This window comes from Clarias gariepinus, chromosome 28 (genome assembly GCF_024256425.1).
Source record: "Clarias gariepinus isolate MV-2021 ecotype Netherlands chromosome 28, CGAR_prim_01v2, whole genome shotgun sequence".
NCBI classification, from domain to species: Eukaryota; Metazoa; Chordata; class Actinopteri; order Siluriformes; family Clariidae; genus Clarias; species Clarias gariepinus.
In genome coordinates, this window is record NC_071127.1 from 16,244,175 (window position 1) to 16,265,097 (window position 20,923).

The 20,923-nt window shown below is 43.7% G+C and overlaps 3 non-coding genes across 3 annotated transcripts; all 3 read left to right on the forward strand.

The window, feature by feature from the left end:
- The first annotated feature begins 499 nt into the window (after positions 1-499).
- On the forward strand, positions 500-571 carry trnae-cuc (transfer RNA glutamic acid (anticodon CUC)). Its single transcript has one exon. It is a non-coding gene; the product is annotated as a tRNA-Glu (tRNA).
- Positions 572-13,491: 12,920 nt separating this feature from the next.
- trnae-cuc (transfer RNA glutamic acid (anticodon CUC)) lies at positions 13,492-13,563 on the forward strand. Its single transcript has one exon. It is a non-coding gene; the product is annotated as a tRNA-Glu (tRNA).
- Positions 13,564-20,851: 7,288 nt separating this feature from the next.
- Positions 20,852-20,923, forward strand: trnae-cuc (transfer RNA glutamic acid (anticodon CUC)). Its single transcript has one exon. It is a non-coding gene; the product is annotated as a tRNA-Glu (tRNA).

The following is a 20,923-nucleotide window of genomic DNA, read 5'->3' on the forward strand; positions in this document are numbered from 1 at the left end:
ATAAATAAGATTGAGTCAAATAAAAAAAAAAGCCTTGGCCTTCACAGAGGTTAAAGCAGAAACAGGAACGCTCACTCAAGGCAGCAGTCGAGGGCAATCATTTCAGCTGATATTTGGCTAATTATTGGCCTGCTTAGTGAAGATGAGCAAGAACTACAGCTCATGAAGAACAGTCCTTGAGCTTGGTTACTTCTGTTTTTAAATTAAAGTGAGTAGAAGGAGGCAAGTGCAAATGCTTAAATTTAATTCCCTGAAGAATAAATGAGCTTCAAATTACACTGAGTAGGAGGAGGCAAGTGCAAATGCTTGAATTCATATTCATTCTTTGTTTGTTTCCATGCAAAGCCCACCCACTTTATTCAGGCCTGACACGCCCACCATTAGGGGAGGAGCCCCAGGATTGTTTTATTCGACTGAGAAATACGTTATGCCATCACTAGAGCGTTTTTTTCTAGGTACCAGAGCCAGCCACCAGAGGAGGCACTTTCTTTGTCTTCAGTCCCTGGTGGTCTAGTGGCTAGGATTCGGCGCTCTCACCGCCGCGGCCCGGGTTCGATTCCCGGTCAGGGAAGTTAAGTTTTTCTGGACGGGTGGATCTCGAAGTTCAGAGCCAACAGAAAGGTGGCTAGCACTCATTGGATCTACATAAAGAGAGATCCTTCGAGCCGGATTCGAACCAGCGACCTAAGGATGGCCATTGACAGTAGACTACAGTCCTCCGCTCTACCAACTGAGCTATCGAAGGTCAGGCTTCTTTCTCTGTAAACAAACCAAAACGAAAAGCCCAAAGTTGCTGCTGCAACTCTCTGTGTCTTTTCCAGTTTGGTTTATAGCAGTAAAGGATTATCCTGAGTGTTCCGGAGCAGTAACTTTCATTGCCCATTTTGTTTAATCCTTAGGGAAAATGCAGGAATCAATTCAACAGTTGGGAAAAGCATGGCATTTTTCCATGAGAAACATTTCTGCTTTGTCCATGCCTTGTCATGCTCTTTTTGTCTTTGTGTTTGATTCCCTGAAGAATAAATAAGATTGAGTCAAATAAAAAAAAAGCCTTGGCCTTCACAGAGGTTAAAGCAGAAACAGGAACGCTCACTCAAGGCAGCAGTCGAGGGCAATCATTTCAGCTGATATTTGGCTAATTATTGGCCTGCTTAGTGAAGATGAGCAAGAACTACAGCTCATGAAGAACAGTCCTTGAGCTTGGTTACTTCTGTTTTTAAATTAAACTGAGTAGGAGGAGGCAAGTGCAAATGCTTGAATTCATATTCATTCTTTGTTTGTTTCCATGCAAAGCCCACCCACTTTATTCAGGCATGAAACGCCCACCATTAGGGGAGGAGCCCCAGGATTGTTTTATTCGACTGAGAAATACGTTATGCCATCACTAGAGCGTTTTTTTCTAGGTACCAGAGCCAGCCACCAGAGGAGGCACTTTCTTTGTCTTCAGTCCCTGGTGGTCTAGTGGCTAGGATTCGGCGCTCTCACCGCCGCCAGAAAGGTGGCTAGCACTCATTGGATCTACATAAAGAGAGATCCTTCGAGCCGGATTCGAACCAGTGACCTAAGGATGGCCATTGACAGTAGACTACAGTCCTCCGCTCTACCAACTGAGCTATCGAAGGTCAGGCTTCTTTCTCTGTAAACAAACCAAAACGAAAAGCCCAAAGTTGCTGCTGCAACTCTCTGTGTCTTTTCCAGTTTGGTTTATAGCAGTAAAGGATTATCCTGAGTGTTCCGGAGCAGTAACTTTCATTGCCCATTTTGTTTAATTCTTAGGGAAAATGCAGGAATGAATTCAACAGTTGGGAAAAGCATGGCATTTTTCCATGAGAAACATTTCTGCTTCGTCCATGCCTTGTCATGCTCTTTTTGTCTTTGTGTTTGATTCCCTGAAGAATAAATAAGATTGAGTCAAATAAAAAAAAAGCCTTGGCCTTCACAGAGGTTAAAGCAGAAACAGGAACGCTCGCTCAAGGCAGCAGTCGAGGGCAATCATTTCAGCTGATATTTGGCTAATTATTGGCCTGCTTAGTGAAGATGAGCAAGAACTACAGCTCATGAAGAACAGTCCTTGAGCTTGGTTACTTCTGTTTTTAAATTAAAGTGAGTAGAAGGAGGCAAGTGCAAATGCTTAAATTTAATTCCCTGAAGAATAAATGAGCTTCAAATTAAACTGAGTAGGAGGAGGCAAGTGCAAATGCTTGAATTCATATTCATTTTTTGTTTGTTTCCATGCAAAGCCCACCCACTTTATTCAGGCCTGACACGCCCACCATTAGGGGAGGAGCCCCAGGATTGTTTTATTCGACTGAGAAATACGTTATGCCATCACTAGAGCGTTTTTTTCTAGGTACCAGAGCCAGCCACCAGAGGAGGCACTTTCTTTGTCTTCAGTCCCTGGTGGTCTAGTGGCTAGGATTCGGCGCTCTCACCGCCGCCAGAAAGGTGGCTAGCACTCATTGGATCTACATAAAGAGAGATCCTTCGAGCCGGATTCGAACCAGCGACCTAAGGATGGCCATTGACAGTAGACTACAGTCCTCCGCTCTACCAACTGAGCTATCGAAGGTCAGGGTTCTTTCTCTGTAAACAAACCAAAACGAAAAGCCCAAAGTTGCTGCTGCAACTCTCTGTGTCTTTTCCAGTTTGGTTTATAGCAGTAAAGGATTATCCTGAGTGTTCCGGAGCAGTAACTTTCATTGCCCATTTTGTTTAATCCTTAGGGAAAATGCAGGAATCAATTCAACAGTTGGGAAAAGCATGGCATTTTTCCATGAGAAACATTTCTGCTTTGTCCATGCCTTGTCATGCTCTTTTTGTCTTTGTGTTTGATTCCCTGAAGAATAAATAAGATTGAGTCAAATAAAAAAAAAGCCTTGGCCTTCACAGAGGTTAAAGCAGAAACAGGAACGCTCACTCAAGGCAGCAGTCGAGGGCAATCATTTCAGCTGATATTTGGCTAATTATTGGCCTGCTTAGTGAAGATGAGCAAGAACTACAGCTCATGAAGAACAGTCCTTGAGCTTGGTTACTTCTGTTTTTAAATTAAAGTGAGTAGAAGGAGGCAAGTGCAAATGCTTAAATTTAATTCCCTGAAGAATAAATGAGCTTCAAAGTAAACTGAGTAGGAGGAGGCAAGTGCAAATGCTTGAATTCATATTCATTTTTTGTTTGTTTCCATGCAAAGCCCACCCACTTTATTCAGGCCTGACACGCCCACCATTAGGGGAGGAGCCCCAAGATTGTTTTATTCGACTGAGAAATACGTTATGCCATCACTAGAGCGTTTTTTTCTAGGTACCAGAGCCAGCCACCAGAGGAGGCACTTTCTTTGTCTTCAGTCCCTGGTGGTCTAGTGGCTAGGATTCGGCGCTCTCACCGCCGCCAGAAAGGTGGCTAGCACTCATTGGATCTACATAAAGAGAGATCCTTCGAGCCGGATTCGAACCAGCGACCTAAGGATGGCCATTGACAGTAGACTACAGTCCTCCGCTCTACCAACTGAGCTATCGAAGGTCAGGCTTCTTTCTCTGTAAACAAACCAAAACGAAAAGCCCAAAGTTGCTGCTGCAACTCTCTGTGTCTTTTCCAGTTTGGTTTATAGCAGTAAAGGATTATCCTGAGTGTTCCGGAGCAGTAACTTTCATTGCCCATTTTGTTTAATCCTTAGGGAAAATGCAGGAATGAATTCAACAGTTGGGAAAAGCATGGCATTTTTCCATGAGAAACATTTCTGCTTTGTCCATGCCTTGTCATGCTCTTTTTGTCTTTGTGTTTGATTCCCTGAAGAATAAATAAGATTGAGTCAAATAAAAAAAAAGCCTTGGCCTTCACAGAGGTTAAAGCAGAAACAGGAACGCTCACTCAAGGCAGCAGTCGAGGGCAATCATTTCAGCTGATATTTGGCTAATTATTGGCCTGCTTAGTGAAGATGAGCAAGAACTACAGCTCATGAAGAACAGTCCTTGAGCTTGGTTACTTCTGTTTTTAAATTAAACTGAGTAGGAGGAGGCAAGTGCAAATGCTTGAATTCATATTCATTCTTTGTTTGTTTCCATGCAAAGCCCACCCACTTTATTCAGGCATGAAACGCCCACCATTAGGGGAGGAGCCCCAGGATTGTTTTATTCGACTGAGAAATACGTTATGCCATCACTAGAGCGTTTTTTTCTAGGTACCAGAGCCAGCCACCAGAGGAGGCACTTTCTTTGTCTTCAGTCCCTGGTGGTCTAGTGGCTAGGATTCGGCGCTCTCACCGCCGCCAGAAAGGTGGCTAGCACTCATTGGATCTACATAAAGAGAGATCCTTCGAGCCGGATTCGAACCAGTGACCTAAGGATGGCCATTGACAGTAGACTACAGTCCTCCGCTCTACCAACTGAGCTATCGAAGGTCAGGCTTCTTTCTCTGTAAACAAACCAAAACGAAAAGCCCAAAGTTGCTGCTGCAACTCTCTGTGTCTTTTCCAGTTTGGTTTATAGCAGTAAAGGATTATCCTGAGTGTTCCGGAGCAGTAACTTTCATTGCCCATTTTGTTTAATTCTTAGGGAAAATGCAGGAATGAATTCAACAGTTGGGAAAAGCATGGCATTTTTCCATGAGAAACATTTCTGCTTCGTCCATGCCTTGTCATGCTCTTTTTGTCTTTGTGTTTGATTCCCTGAAGAATAAATAAGATTGAGTCAAATAAAAAAAAAGCCTTGGCCTTCACAGAGGTTAAAGCAGAAACAGGAACGCTCACTCAAGGCAGCAGTCGAGGGCAATCATTTCAGCTGATATTTGGCTAATTATTGGCCTGCTTAGTGAAGATGAGCAAGAACTACAGCTCATGAAGAACAGTCCTTGAGCTTGGTTACTTCTGTTTTTAAATTAAAGTGAGTAGAAGGAGGCAAGTGCAAATGCTTAAATTTAATTCCCTGAAGAATAAATGAGCTTCAAAGTAAACTGAGTAGGAGGAGGCAAGTGCAAATGCTTGAATTCATATTCATTTTTTGTTTGTTTCCATGCAAAGCCCACCCACTTTATTCAGGCCTGACACGCCCACCATTAGGGGAGGAGCCCCAAGATTGTTTTATTCGACTGAGAAATACGTTATGCCATCACTAGAGCGTTTTTTTCTAGGTACCAGAGCCAGCCACCAGAGGAGGCACTTTCTTTGTCTTCAGTCCCTGGTGGTCTAGTGGCTAGGATTCGGCGCTCTCACCGCCGCCAGAAAGGTGGCTAGCACTCATTGGATCTACATAAAGAGAGATCCTTCGAGCCGGATTCGAACCAGCGACCTAAGGATGGCCATTGACAGTAGACTACAGTCCTCCGCTCTACCAACTGAGCTATCGAAGGTCAGGGTTCTTTCTCTGTAAACAAACCAAAACGAAAAGCCCAAAGTTGCTGCTGCAACTCTCTGTGTCTTTTCCAGTTTGGTTTATAGCAGTAAAGGATTATCCTGAGTGTTCCGGAGCAGTAACTTTCATTGCCCATTTTGTTTAATCCTTAGGGAAAATGCAGGAATCAATTCAACAGTTGGGAAAAGCATGGCATTTTTCCATGAGAAACATTTCTGCTTTGTCCATGCCTTGTCATGCTCTTTTTGTCTTTGTGTTTGATTCCCTGAAGAATAAATAAGATTGAGTCAAATAAAAAAAAAGCCTTGGCCTTCACAGAGGTTAAAGCAGAAACAGGAACGCTCACTCAAGGCAGCAGTCGAGGGCAATCATTTCAGCTGATATTTGGCTAATTATTGGCCTGCTTAGTGAAGATGAGCAAGAACTACAGCTCATGAAGAACAGTCCTTGAGCTTGGTTACTTCTGTTTTTAAATTAAACTGAGTAGGAGGAGGCAAGTGCAAATGCTTGAATTCATATTCATTCTTTGTTTGTTTCCATGCAAAGCCCACCCACTTTATTCAGGCATGAAACGCCCACCATTAGGGGAGGAGCCCCAGGATTGTTTTATTCGACTGAGAAATACGTTATGCCATCACTAGAGCGTTTTTTTCTAGGTACCAGAGCCAGCCACCAGAGGAGGCACTTTCTTTGTCTTCAGTCCCTGGTGGTCTAGTGGCTAGGATTCGGCGCTCTCACCGCCGCCAGAAAGGTGGCTAGCACTCATTGGATCTACATAAAGAGAGATCCTTCGAGCCGGATTCGAACCAGTGACCTAAGGATGGCCATTGACAGTAGACTACAGTCCTCCGCTCTACCAACTGAGCTATCGAAGGTCAGGCTTCTTTCTCTGTAAACAAACCAAAATGAAAAGCCCAAAGTTGCTGCTGCAACTCTCTGTGTCTTTTCCAGTTTGGTTTATAGCAGTAAAGGATTATCCTGAGTGTTCCGGAGCAGTAACTTTCATTGCCCATTTTGTTTAATTCTTAGGGAAAATGCAGGAATGAATTCAACAGTTGGGAAAAGCATGGCATTTTTCCATGAGAAACATTTCTGCTTCGTCCATGCCTTGTCATGCTCTTTTTGTCTTTGTGTTTGATTCCCTGAAGAATAAATAAGATTGAGTCAAATAAAAAAAAAGCCTTGGCCTTCACAGAGGTTAAAGCAGAAACAGGAACGCTCACTCAAGGCAGCAGTCGAGGGCAATCATTTCAGCTGATATTTGGCTAATTATTGGCCTGCTTAGTGAAGATGAGCAAGAACTACAGCTCATGAAGAACAGTCCTTGAGCTTGGTTACTTCTGTTTTTAAATTAAAGTGAGTAGAAGGAGGCAAGTGCAAATGCTTAAATTTAATTCCCTGAAGAATAAATGAGCTTCAAATTAAACTGAGTAGGAGGAGGCAAGTGCAAATGCTTGAATTCATATTCATTTTTTGTTTGTTTCCATGCAAAGCCCACCCACTTTATTCAGGCCTGACACGCCCACCATTAGGGGAGGAGCCCCAGGATTGTTTTATTCGACTGAGAAATACGTTATGCCATCACTAGAGCGTTTTTTTCTAGGTACCAGAGCCAGCCACCAGAGGAGGCACTTTCTTTGTCTTCAGTCCCTGGTGGTCTAGTGGCTAGGATTCGGCGCTCTCACCGCCGCCAGAAAGGTGGCTAGCACTCATTGGATCTACATAAAGAGAGATCCTTCGAGCCGGATTCGAACCAGCGACCTAAGGATGGCCATTGACAGTAGACTACAGTCCTCCGCTCTACCAACTGAGCTATCGAAGGTCAGGGTTCTTTCTCTGTAAACAAACCAAAACGAAAAGCCCAAAGTTGCTGCTGCAACTCTCTGTGTCTTTTCCAGTTTGGTTTATAGCAGTAAAGGATTATCCTGAGTGTTCCGGAGCAGTAACTTTCATTGCCCATTTTGTTTAATCCTTAGGGAAAATGCAGGAATCAATTCAACAGTTGGGAAAAGCATGGCATTTTTCCATGAGAAACATTTCTGCTTTGTCCATGCCTTGTCATGCTCTTTTTGTCTTTGTGTTTGATTCCCTGAAGAATAAATAAGATTGAGTCAAATAAAAAAAAAGCCTTGGCCTTCACAGAGGTTAAAGCAGAAACAGGAACGCTCACTCAAGGCAGCAGTCGAGGGCAATCATTTCAGCTGATATTTGGCTAATTATTGGCCTGCTTAGTGAAGATGAGCAAGAACTACAGCTCATGAAGAACAGTCCTTGAGCTTGGTTACTTCTGTTTTTAAATTAAAGTGAGTAGAAGGAGGCAAGTGCAAATGCTTAAATTTAATTCCCTGAAGAATAAATGAGCTTCAAAGTAAACTGAGTAGGAGGAGGCAAGTGCAAATGCTTGAATTCATATTCATTTTTTGTTTGTTTCCATGCAAAGCCCACCCACTTTATTCAGGCCTGACACGCCCACCATTAGGGGAGGAGCCCCAAGATTGTTTTATTCGACTGAGAAATACGTTATGCCATCACTAGAGCGTTTTTTTCTAGGTACCAGAGCCAGCCACCAGAGGAGGCACTTTCTTTGTCTTCAGTCCCTGGTGGTCTAGTGGCTAGGATTCGGCGCTCTCACCGCCGCCAGAAAGGTGGCTAGCACTCATTGGATCTACATAAAGAGAGATCCTTCGAGCCGGATTCGAACCAGCGACCTAAGGATGGCCATTGACAGTAGACTACAGTCCTCCGCTCTACCAACTGAGCTATCGAAGGTCAGGCTTCTTTCTCTGTAAACAAACCAAAACGAAAAGCCCAAAGTTGCTGCTGCAACTCTCTGTGTCTTTTCCAGTTTGGTTTATAGCAGTAAAGGATTATCCTGAGTGTTCCGGAGCAGTAACTTTCATTGCCCATTTTGTTTAATCCTTAGGGAAAATGCAGGAATCAATTCAACAGTTGGGAAAAGCATGGCATTTTTCCATGAGAAACATTTCTGCTTTGTCCATGCCTTGTCATGCTCTTTTTGTCTTTGTGTTTGATTCCCTGAAGAATAAATAAGATTGAGTCAAATAAAAAAAAAGCCTTGGCCTTCACAGAGGTTAAAGCAGAAACAGGAACGCTCACTCAAGGCAGCAGTCGAGGGCAATCATTTCAGCTGATATTTGGCTAATTATTGGCCTGCTTAGTGAAGATGAGCAAGAACTACAGCTCATGAAGAACAGTCCTTGAGCTTGGTTACTTCTGTTTTTAAATTAAACTGAGTAGGAGGAGGCAAGTGCAAATGCTTGAATTCATATTCATTCTTTGTTTGTTTCCATGCAAAGCCCACCCACTTTATTCAGGCATGAAACGCCCACCATTAGGGGAGGAGCCCCAGGATTGTTTTATTCGACTGAGAAATACGTTATGCCATCACTAGAGCGTTTTTTTCTAGGTACCAGAGCCAGCCACCAGAGGAGGCACTTTCTTTGTCTTCAGTCCCTGGTGGTCTAGTGGCTAGGATTCGGCGCTCTCACCGCCGCCAGAAAGGTGGCTAGCACTCATTGGATCTACATAAAGAGAGATCCTTCGAGCCGGATTCGAACCAGTGACCTAAGGATGGCCATTGACAGTAGACTACAGTCCTCCGCTCTACCAACTGAGCTATCGAAGGTCAGGCTTCTTTCTCTGTAAACAAACCAAAACGAAAAGCCCAAAGTTGCTGCTGCAACTCTCTGTGTCTTTTCCAGTTTGGTTTATAGCAGTAAAGGATTATCCTGAGTGTTCCGGAGCAGTAACTTTCATTGCCCATTTTGTTTAATTCTTAGGGAAAATGCAGGAATGAATTCAACAGTTGGGAAAAGCATGGCATTTTTCCATGAGAAACATTTCTGCTTCGTCCATGCCTTGTCATGCTCTTTTTGTCTTTGTGTTTGATTCCCTGAAGAATAAATAAGATTGAGTCAAATAAAAAAAAAGCCTTGGCCTTCACAGAGGTTAAAGCAGAAACAGGAACGCTCACTCAAGGCAGCAGTCGAGGGCAATCATTTCAGCTGATATTTGGCTAATTATTGGCCTGCTTAGTGAAGATGAGCAAGAACTACAGCTCATGAAGAACAGTCCTTGAGCTTGGTTACTTCTGTTTTTAAATTAAAGTGAGTAGAAGGAGGCAAGTGCAAATGCTTAAATTTAATTCCCTGAAGAATAAATGAGCTTCAAATTAAACTGAGTAGGAGGAGGCAAGTGCAAATGCTTGAATTCATATTCATTTTTTGTTTGTTTCCATGCAAAGCCCACCCACTTTATTCAGGCCTGACACGCCCACCATTAGGGGAGGAGCCCCAGGATTGTTTTATTCGACTGAGAAATACGTTATGCCATCACTAGAGCGTTTTTTTCTAGGTACCAGAGCCAGCCACCAGAGGAGGCACTTTCTTTGTCTTCAGTCCCTGGTGGTCTAGTGGCTAGGATTCGGCGCTCTCACCGCCGCCAGAAAGGTGGCTAGCACTCATTGGATCTACATAAAGAGAGATCCTTCGAGCCGGATTCGAACCAGCGACCTAAGGATGGCCATTGACAGTAGACTACAGTCCTCCGCTCTACCAACTGAGCTATCGAAGGTCAGGGTTCTTTCTCTGTAAACAAACCAAAACGAAAAGCCCAAAGTTGCTGCTGCAACTCTCTGTGTCTTTTCCAGTTTGGTTTATAGCAGTAAAGGATTATCCTGAGTGTTCCGGAGCAGTAACTTTCATTGCCCATTTTGTTTAATCCTTAGGGAAAATGCAGGAATCAATTCAACAGTTGGGAAAAGCATGGCATTTTTCCATGAGAAACATTTCTGCTTTGTCCATGCCTTGTCATGCTCTTTTTGTCTTTGTGTTTGATTCCCTGAAGAATAAATAAGATTGAGTCAAATAAAAGAAAAGCCTTGGCCTTCACAGAGGTTAAAGCAGAAACAGGAACGCTCACTCAAGGCAGCAGTCGAGGGCAATCATTTCAGCTGATATTTGGCTAATTATTGGCCTGCTTAGTGAAGATGAGCAAGAACTACAGCTCATGAAGAACAGTCCTTGAGCTTGGTTACTTCTGTTTTTAAATTAAAGTGAGTAGAAGGAGGCAAGTGCAAATGCTTAAATTTAATTCCCTGAAGAATAAATGAGCTTCAAAGTAAACTGAGTAGGAGGAGGCAAGTGCAAATGCTTGAATTCATATTCATTTTTTGTTTGTTTCCATGCAAAGCCCACCCACTTTATTCAGGCCTGACACGCCCACCATTAGGGGAGGAGCCCCAAGATTGTTTTATTCGACTGAGAAATACGTTATGCCATCACTAGAGCGTTTTTTTCTAGGTACCAGAGCCAGCCACCAGAGGAGGCACTTTCTTTGTCTTCAGTCCCTGGTGGTCTAGTGGCTAGGATTCGGCGCTCTCACCGCCGCCAGAAAGGTGGCTAGCACTCATTGGATCTACATAAAGAGAGATCCTTCGAGCCGGATTCGAACCAGCGACCTAAGGATGGCCATTGACAGTAGACTACAGTCCTCCGCTCTACCAACTGAGCTATCGAAGGTCAGGCTTCTTTCTCTGTAAACAAACCAAAACGAAAAGCCCAAAGTTGCTGCTGCAACTCTCTGTGTCTTTTCCAGTTTGGTTTATAGCAGTAAAGGATTATCCTGAGTGTTCCGGAGCAGTAACTTTCATTGCCCATTTTGTTTAATCCTTAGGGAAAATGCAGGAATCAATTCAACAGTTGGGAAAAGCATGGCATTTTTCCATGAGAAACATTTCTGCTTTGTCCATGCCTTGTCATGCTCTTTTTGTCTTTGTGTTTGATTCCCTGAAGAATAAATAAGATTGAGTCAAATAAAAAAAAAGCCTTGGCCTTCACAGAGGTTAAAGCAGAAACAGGAACGCTCACTCAAGGCAGCAGTCGAGGGCAATCATTTCAGCTGATATTTGGCTAATTATTGGCCTGCTTAGTGAAGATGAGCAAGAACTACAGCTCATGAAGAACAGTCCTTGAGCTTGGTTACTTCTGTTTTTAAATTAAACTGAGTAGGAGGAGGCAAGTGCAAATGCTTGAATTCATATTCATTCTTTGTTTGTTTCCATGCAAAGCCCACCCACTTTATTCAGGCATGAAACGCCCACCATTAGGGGAGGAGCCCCAGGATTGTTTTATTCGACTGAGAAATACGTTATGCCATCACTAGAGCGTTTTTTTCTAGGTACCAGAGCCAGCCACCAGAGGAGGCACTTTCTTTGTCTTCAGTCCCTGGTGGTCTAGTGGCTAGGATTCGGCGCTCTCACCGCCGCCAGAAAGGTGGCTAGCACTCATTGGATCTACATAAAGAGAGATCCTTCGAGCCGGATTCGAACCAGTGACCTAAGGATGGCCATTGACAGTAGACTACAGTCCTCCGCTCTACCAACTGAGCTATCGAAGGTCAGGCTTCTTTCTCTGTAAACAAACCAAAACGAAAAGCCCAAAGTTGCTGCTGCAACTCTCTGTGTCTTTTCCAGTTTGGTTTATAGCAGTAAAGGATTATCCTGAGTGTTCCGGAGCAGTAACTTTCATTGCCCATTTTGTTTAATTCTTAGGGAAAATGCAGGAATGAATTCAACAGTTGGGAAAAGCATGGCATTTTTCCATGAGAAACATTTCTGCTTCGTCCATGCCTTGTCATGCTCTTTTTGTCTTTGTGTTTGATTCCCTGAAGAATAAATAAGATTGAGTCAAATAAAAAAAAAGCCTTGGCCTTCACAGAGGTTAAAGCAGAAACAGGAACGCTCACTCAAGGCAGCAGTCGAGGGCAATCATTTCAGCTGATATTTGGCTAATTATTGGCCTGCTTAGTGAAGATGAGCAAGAACTACAGCTCATAAAGAACAGTCCTTGAGCTTGGTTACTTCTGTTTTTAAATTAAAGTGAGTAGAAGGAGGCAAGTGCAAATGCTTAAATTTAATTCCCTGAAGAATAAATGAGCTTCAAATTAAACTGAGTAGGAGGAGGCAAGTGCAAATGCTTGAATTCATATTCATTTTTTGTTTGTTTCCATGCAAAGCCCACCCACTTTATTCAGGCCTGACACGCCCACCATTAGGGGAGGAGCCCCAGGATTGTTTTATTCGACTGAGAAATACGTTATGCCATCACTAGAGCGTTTTTTTCTAGGTACCAGAGCCAGCCACCAGAGGAGGCACTTTCTTTGTCTTCAGTCCCTGGTGGTCTAGTGGCTAGGATTCGGCGCTCTCACCGCCGCCAGAAAGGTGGCTAGCACTCATTGGATCTACATAAAGAGAGATCCTTCGAGCCGGATTCGAACCAGCGACCTAAGGATGGCCATTGACAGTAGACTACAGTCCTCCGCTCTACCAACTGAGCTATCGAAGGTCAGGGTTCTTTCTCTGTAAACAAACCAAAACGAAAAGCCCAAAGTTGCTGCTGCAACTCTCTGTGTCTTTTCCAGTTTGGTTTATAGCAGTAAAGGATTATCCTGAGTGTTCCGGAGCAGTAACTTTCATTGCCCATTTTGTTTAATCCTTAGGGAAAATGCAGGAATCAATTCAACAGTTGGGAAAAGCATGGCATTTTTCCATGAGAAACATTTCTGCTTTGTCCATGCCTTGTCATGCTCTTTTTGTCTTTGTGTTTGATTCCCTGAAGAATAAATAAGATTGAGTCAAATAAAAAAAAAGCCTTGGCCTTCACAGAGGTTAAAGCAGAAACAGGAACGCTCACTCAAGGCAGCAGTCGAGGGCAATCATTTCAGCTGATATTTGGCTAATTATTGGCCTGCTTAGTGAAGATGAGCAAGAACAACAGCTCATGAAGAACAGTCCTTGAGCTTGGTTACTTCTGTTTTTAAATTAAAGTGAGTAGAAGGAGGCAAGTGCAAATGCTTAAATTTAATTCCCTGAAGAATAAATGAGCTTCAAATTAAACTGAGTAGGAGGAGGCAAGTGCAAATGCTTGAATTCATATTCATTCTTTGTTTGTTTCCATGCAAAGCCCACCCACTTTATTCAGGCCTGACACGCCCACCATTAGGGGAGGAGCCCCAAGATTGTTTTATTCGACTGAGAAATACGTTATGCCATCACTAGAGCGTTTTTTTCTAGGTACCAGAGCCAGCCACCAGAGCCAGCCACCAGAGGAGGCACTTTCTTTGTCTTCAGTCCCTGGTGGTCTAGTGGCTAGGATTCTGCGCTCTCACCGCCGCGGCCCGGGTTCGATTCCCGGTCAGGGAAGTTAAGTTTTTCTGGACGGGTGGATCTCGAAGTTCAGAGCCAACAGAAAGGTGGCTAGCACTCATTGGATCTACATAAAGAGAGATCCTTCGAGCCGGATTCGAACCAGCGACCTAAGGATGGCCATTGACAGTAGACTACAGTCCTCCGCTCTATCAACTGAGCTATCGAAGGTCAGGCTTCTTTCTCTGTAAACAAACCAAAATGAAAAGTCCAAAGTTGCTGCTGCAACTCTCTGTGTCTTTTCCAGTTCGGTTTAAAGCAGTAAAGGAATCTCCTGAGTGTTCCGGAGCAGTAACTTTCATTGCCCATTTTGTTTAATTCTTAGGGAAAATGCAGGAATCAATTCAACAGTTGGGAAAAGCATGGCATTTTTCCATGAGAAACATTTCTGCTTTGTCCATGCCTTGTCATGCTTTTTTTGTCTTTGTGTTTGATTCCCTGAAGAATAAATAAGATTGAGTCAAATAAAAAAAAAGCCTTGGCCTTCACAGAGGTTAAAGCAGAAACAGGAACGCTCACTCAAGGCAGCAGTCGAGGGCAATCGTTTCAGCTGATATTTGGCTAATTATTGGCCTGCTTAGTGAAGATGAGCAAGAACTACAGCTCATGAAGAACAGTCCTTGAGCTTGGTTACTTCTGTTTTTAAATTAAAGTGAGTAGAAGGAGGCAAGTGCAAATGCTTAAATTTAATTCCCTGAAGAATAAATGAGCTTCAAAGTAAACTGAGTAGGAGGAAGCAAGTGCAAATGCTTGAATTCATATTCATTCTTTGTTAGTTTCCATGCAAAGCCCACCCACTTTATTCAGGCCCAACACGCCCACCATTAAGAGAGGAGCCCCAAGATTGTTTTATTCGACTGAGCAATACGTTATGCCATCACTAGAGCGTTTTTTTTTTCTAGGTACCAGAGCCAGCCACCAGAGGAGGCACTTTCTTTGTCTTCAGTCCCTGGTGGTCTAGTAGCTAGGATTCGGCGCTCTCACTGCCGCGGCCTGGGTTCGATTCCCGGTCAGGGAAGATAAGTGTTTCTGGATGGGTTAATCAGCCACCAGAGGAGGCACTTTCTTTGTCTTCAGTCCCTGGTGGTCTAGTGGCTAGGATTCGGCGCTCTCACCGCCGCGGCCTGGGTTTGATTCCAAAAGTTCAGAGCCAACAGAAAGGTGGCTAGCACTCATTGGATCTACATAAAGTGAGATCCTCCCAGCCGGATTCGAACCAGCGACCTAAGGATGGCCATTGACAGTAGACTACAGTCCTCTGCTCTACCAACTGAGCTATCGAAGGTCAGGCTTCTTTCTCTGTAAACAAACCAAAACGAAAAGTCCAAAGTTGCTGCTGCAACTCTCTGTGTCTTTTCCAGTTCGGTTTAAAGCAGTAAAGGAATATCTTCATTGCAGTAACTTTCATTGCCCATTTTGTTTAATTCTTAGGGAAAATGCAGGAATGAATTCAACAGTTGGGAAAAGCATGGCATTTTTCCATGAAAAACATTTCTGCTTTGTCCATGCCTTGTCATGCTCTTTTTGTCTTTGTGTTTGATTCCCTGAAGAATAAATAAGATTGAGTCAAATAAAAAAAAAGCCTTGGCCTTCACAGAGGTTAAAGTAGAAACAGGAACGCTCACTCAAGGCAGCAGTCGAGGGCAATCATTTCAGCTGATATTTGGCTAATTATTGGCCTGCTTAGTGAAGATGAGCAAGAACTACAGCTCATGAAGAACAGTCCTTGAGCTTGGTTACTTCTGTTTTTAAATTAAAGTAAGTAGAAGGAGGCAAGTGCAAATGCTTGAATTCATAATCATTCTTTGTTTGTTTCCATGCAAAGCCCACCCACTTTATTCAGGCCCGACACGCCCACCATTAGGGGAGGAGCCCCAGGATTGTTTTATTCGACTGAGAAATATGTTATGCCTTCACTAGAGCGTTTTTGTGGGTACCAGAGCCAGCAACTAGAGGAGGCACTTTCTTTGTCTTCAGTCCCTGGTGGTCTAGTGGCTAGGATTCGGCGCTCTCACCGTCGCGGCCCGGTTTCGATTCCCGGTCAGGGAAGTTAAGTTTTTCTCGATGGGTGGATCTCAAAGCTCAGAGCCAACAGAAAGGTGGCTAGCACTCATTGGATCTACATAAAGAGAGATCCTTCGAGCCGGATTCGAACCAGCGACCTAAGGATGGCCATTGACAGTAGACTACAGTCCTCCGCTCTACCAACTGAGCTATCGAAGGTCAGGCTTCTTTCTCTGTAAACAAACCAAAACGAAAAGCCCAAAGTTGCTGCTGCAACTCTCTGTGTCTTTTCCAGTTTGGTTTAAAGCAGTAAAGGAATATCCTGAGTGTTCCGGGGCGGTAACTTTCATTGCCCATTTTGTTTAATTCTTAGGGAAAATGCAGGAATGAATTCAACAGTTGGGAAAAGCATGGCATTTTTCCATGAGAAACATTTCTGCTTTGTCCATGCCTTGTCATGCTCGTTTTGTCTTTGTGTTTGATTCCCTGAAGAATAAATAAGATTGAGTCAAATAAAAAAAAAGCCTTGGCCTTCACAGAGGTTAAAGTAGAAACAGGAACGCTCACTCAAGGCAGCAGTCGAGGGCAATCATTTCAGCTGATATTTGGCTAATTATTGGCCTGCTTAGTGAAGATGAGCAAGAACTACAGCTCATGAAGAACAGTCCTTGAGCTTGGTTACTTCTGTTTTTAAATTAAAGTGAGTAGAAGGAGGCAAGTGCAAATGCTTGAATTCATAATCATTCTTTGTTTGTTTCCATGCAAAGCCCACCCACTTTATTCAGGCCCGACACGCCCTCCATTAGGGGAGGAGCCCCAGGATTGTTTTATTCGACTGAGGAATACGTTATGCCTTCACTAGAGCGTTTTTGTGGGTACCAGAGCCAGCCACTAGAGGAGGCACTTTCTTTGTCTTTAGTCCCTGGTGGTCTAGTGGCTAGGATTCGGCGCTCTCACCACCGCGGCCCGGGTTGGATTCCTGGTCAGGGAAGTTAAGTTTTTCTGGACGGGTGGATCTCGAAGTTCAGAGCCAACAGAAAGGTGGCTAGCACTCATTGGATCTACATAAAGAGAGATCCTTCCAGCCGGATTCGAACCAGCGACCTAAGGATGGCCATTGACAGTAGACTACAGTCCTCCGCTCTACCAACTGAGCTATCGAAGGTCAGGCTTCTTTCTCTGTAAACAAACCAAAACGAAAAGTCCAAAGTTGCTGCTGCAACTCTCTGTGTCTTTTCCAGTTTGGTTTAAAGCAGTAAAGGATTATCCTGAGTGTTCCGGAGCAGTAACTTTCATTGCCCATTTTGTTTAATTCTTAGGGAAAATGCAGGAATGAATTCAACAGTTGGGAAAAGCATGGCATTTTTCCATGAGAAACATTTCTGCTTTGTCCATGCCTTGTCATGCTCTTTTTGTCTTTGTGTTTGATTCCCTGAAGAATAAATAAGATTGAGTCAAATAAAAAAAAAGCCTTGGCCTTCACAGAGGTTAAAGCAGAAACAGGAACGCTCACTCAAGGCAGCAGTCGAGGGCAATCATTTCAGCTGATATTTGGCTAATTATTGGCCTGCTTAGTGAAGATGAGCAAGAACTACAGCTCATGAAGAACAGTCCTTGAGCTTGGTTACTTCTGTTTTTAAATTAAAGTGAGTAGAAGGAGGCAAGTGCAAATGCTTAAATTTAATTCCCTGAAGAATAAATGAGCTTCAAATTAAACTGAGTAGGAGGAGGCAAGTGCAAATGCTTGAATTCATATTCATTCTTTGTTAGTTTCCATGCAAAGCCCACCCACTTTATTCAGGCCCGAAGGTCAGGCTTCTTTCTCTGTAAACAAACCAAAACGAAAAGCCCAAAGTTGCTGCTGCAACTCTCTGTGTCTTTTCCAGTTTGGTTTAAAGCAGTAAAGGAATATCCTGAGTGTTCCGGGGCGGTAACTTTCATTGCCCATTTTGTTTAATTCTTAAAGAAAATGCAGGAATTCATTCAACAGTTGGGAAAAGCATGGCATTTTTTCCATGAGAAACATTTCTGCTTTGTCCATGCCTTGTCATGCTCTTTTTGTCTTTGTGTTTGATTCCGTGAAGAATAAATAAGATTGAGTCAAATAAAAAAAAAAAAAGCCTTGGGCTTCACAGAGGTTAAAGCAATTACAGGAACGCTCACTCAAGGCAGCAGTCGAGGGCAATCATTTCAGCTGATATTTGGCTAATTATTGGCCTGCTTAGTGAAGATGAGCAAGAACTACAGCTCATGAAGAACAGTCCTTGAGCTTGGTTACTTCTGTTTTTTAATTAAAGTGAGTAGAAGGAGGCAAGTCCTAATGCTTGAATTCATAATCATTCTTTGTTTGTTTCCATGCAAAGCCCACCCACTTTATTCAGGCCCGACACGCCCACCATTAGGGGAGGAGCCCCAGGATTGTTTTATTCGACTGGGAAATACGTTATGCCTTCACTAGAGCGTTTTTGTGGGTACCAGAGCCAGCCACTAGAGGAGGCACTTTCTTTGTCTTTAGTCCCTGGTGGTCTAGTGTCACCGCCGCGGCCCGGGTTCGATTCCCGGTCAGGGAAGTTAGGTTTTTCTCGATGGGTGGATCTCAAAGCTCAGAGCCAACAGAAAGGTGGCTAGCACTCATTGGATCTACATGAAGAGAGATCCTTCGAGCCGGATTCGAACCAGCGACCTAAGGATGGCCATTGACAGTAGACTACAGTCCTCCGCTCTACCAACTGAGCTATCGAAGGTCAGGCTTCTTTCTCTGTAAACAAACCAAAACGAAAAGCCCAAAGTTGCTGCTGCAACTCTCTGTGTCTTTTCCAGTTTGGTTTAAAGCAGTAAAGAAATATCCTGAGTGTTCCGGGGCGGTAACTTTCATTGCCCATTTTGTTTAATTCTTGAAGAAAATGCAGGAATGAATTCAACAGTTGGAAAAAGCATGGCATTTTTCCATGAGAAACATTTCTGCTTTGTCCATGCCTTGTCATGCTCTTTTTGTCTTTGTGTTTGATTCCCTGAAGAATAAATAAGATTGAGTCAAATAAAAAAAAAAAGCCTTGGCCTTCACAGAGGTTAAAGCAGAAACAGGAACGCTCACTCAAGGCAGCAGTCGAGGGCAATCATTTCAGCTGATATTTGGCTAATTATTGGCCTGCTTAGTGAAGATGAGCAAGAACTACAGCTCATGAAGAACAGTCCTTGAGCTTGGTTACTTCTGTTTTTAAATTAAAGTGAGTAGAAGGAGGCAAGTGCAAATGCTTGAATTCATAATCATTCTTTGTTTGTTTCCATGCAAAGCCCACCCACTTTATTCAGGCCCGACATGCCCACCATTAGGGGAGGAGCCCCAGGATTGTTTTATTCGACTGAGAAATATGTTATGCCTTCACTAGAGCGTTTTCGTGGGTACCAGAGCCAGCCACTAGAGGAGGCACTTTCTTTGTCATCAGTCCCAGGTGGTCTATTGGCTAGGATTCGGCGCTCTCATCGCCGCGGCCCGGGTTCGATTCCCGGTCAGGGAAGTTAAGTTTTTCTCGATGGGTGGATCTCAAAGCTCAGAGCCAACAGAAAGGTGGCTAGCACTCATTGGATCTACATAAAGAGAGATCCTTCGAGCCAGCGACCTAAGGATGGCCATTGACAGTAGACTACAGTCCTCCGCTCTACCAACTGAGCTATCGAAGGTCAGGCTTTTTTCTCTGTAAACAAACCAAAACGAAAAGCCCAAAGTTGCTGCTGCAACTCTCTGTGTCTTTTCCAGTTTGGTTTAAAGCAGTAAAGGAATATCCTGAGTGTTCCGGGGCGGTAACTTTCATTGCCCATTTTGTTTAATTCTTAGGGAAAATGCAGGAATGAATTCAACAGTTGGGAAAAGCATGGCATTTTTCCATGAGAAACATTTCTGCTTTGTCCATGCCTTGTCATGCTCTTTTTGTCTTTGTGTTTGATTCCCTGAAGAATAAATAAGATTGAGTCAAATAAAAAAAAAGCCTTGGCCTTCACAGAGGTTAAAGCAGAAACAGAAACGCTCACTCAACGCAGCAGTCGAGGGCAATCATTTCAGCTGATATTTGGCTAATTATTGGCCTGCTTAGTGAAGATGAGCAAGAACTACAGCTCATGAAGAACAGTCCTTGAGCTTGGTTACTTCTGTTTTTAAATTAAAGTGAGTAGAAGGAGGCAAGTGCAAATGCTTGAATTCATAATCATTCTTTGTTTGTTTCCATGCAAAGCCCACCCACTTTATTCAGGCCCGACACGCCCACCATTAGGAGAGGAGCCCCAGGATTGTTTTATTCGACTGGGAAATACGTTATGCCTTCACTAGAGCGTTTTTGTGGGTACCAGAGCCAGCCACTAGAGGAGGCACTTTCTTTGTCTTTAGTCCCTGGTGGTCTAGTGTCACCGCCGCGGCCCGGGTTCGATTCCCGGTCAGGGAAGTTAGGTTTTTCTCGATGGGTGGATCTCAAAGCTCAGAGCCAACAGAAAGGTGGCTAGCACTCATTGGATCTACATGAAGAGAGATCCTTCGAGCCAGATTCGAACCAGCGACCTAAGGATGGCCATTGACAGTAGACTACAGTCCTCCGCTCTACCAACTGAGCTATCGAAGGTCAGGCTTCTTTCTCTGTAAACAAACCAAAACGAAAAGCCCAAAGTTGCTGCTGCAACTCTCTGTGTCTTTTCCAGTTTGGTTTAAAGCAGTAAAGGAATATCCTGAGTGTTCCGGGGCGGTAACTTTCATTGCCCATTTTGTTTAATTCTTGAAGAAAATGCAGGAATGAATTCAACAGTTAGGAAAAGCATGGCATTTTTCCATGAGAAACATTTCGTCTTCTTCCATGCCTTGTCATGCTCTTTTTGTCTTTGTGTTTGATTCCCTGAAGAATAAATAAGATTGAGTCAAATAAAAAAAAAAAAGCCTTGGCCTTCACAGAGGTTAAAGCAGAAACAGGAACGCTCACTCAACGCAGCAGTCGAGGGCAATCATTTCAGCTGATATTTGGCTAATTATTGGCCTGCTTAGTGAAGATGAGCAAGAACTACAGCTCATGAAGAACAGTCCTTGAGCTTGGTTACTTCTGTTTTTTAATTAAAGTGAGTAGAAGGAGGCAAGTCCTAATGCTTGAATTCATAATCATTCTTTGTTTGTTTCCATGCAAAGCCCACCCACTTTATTCAGGCCCGACACGCCCACCATTAGGGGAGGAGCCCCAGGATTGATTTATTCGTTTTTGTGGGTACCAGAGCCAGCCACTAGAGGAGGCACTTTCTTTGTCTTCAGTCCCTGGTGGTCTAGTGGCTAGGATTTGGCGCTCTCACCGCCGCGGCCCAGGTTCGATTCCCGGTCAGGGAA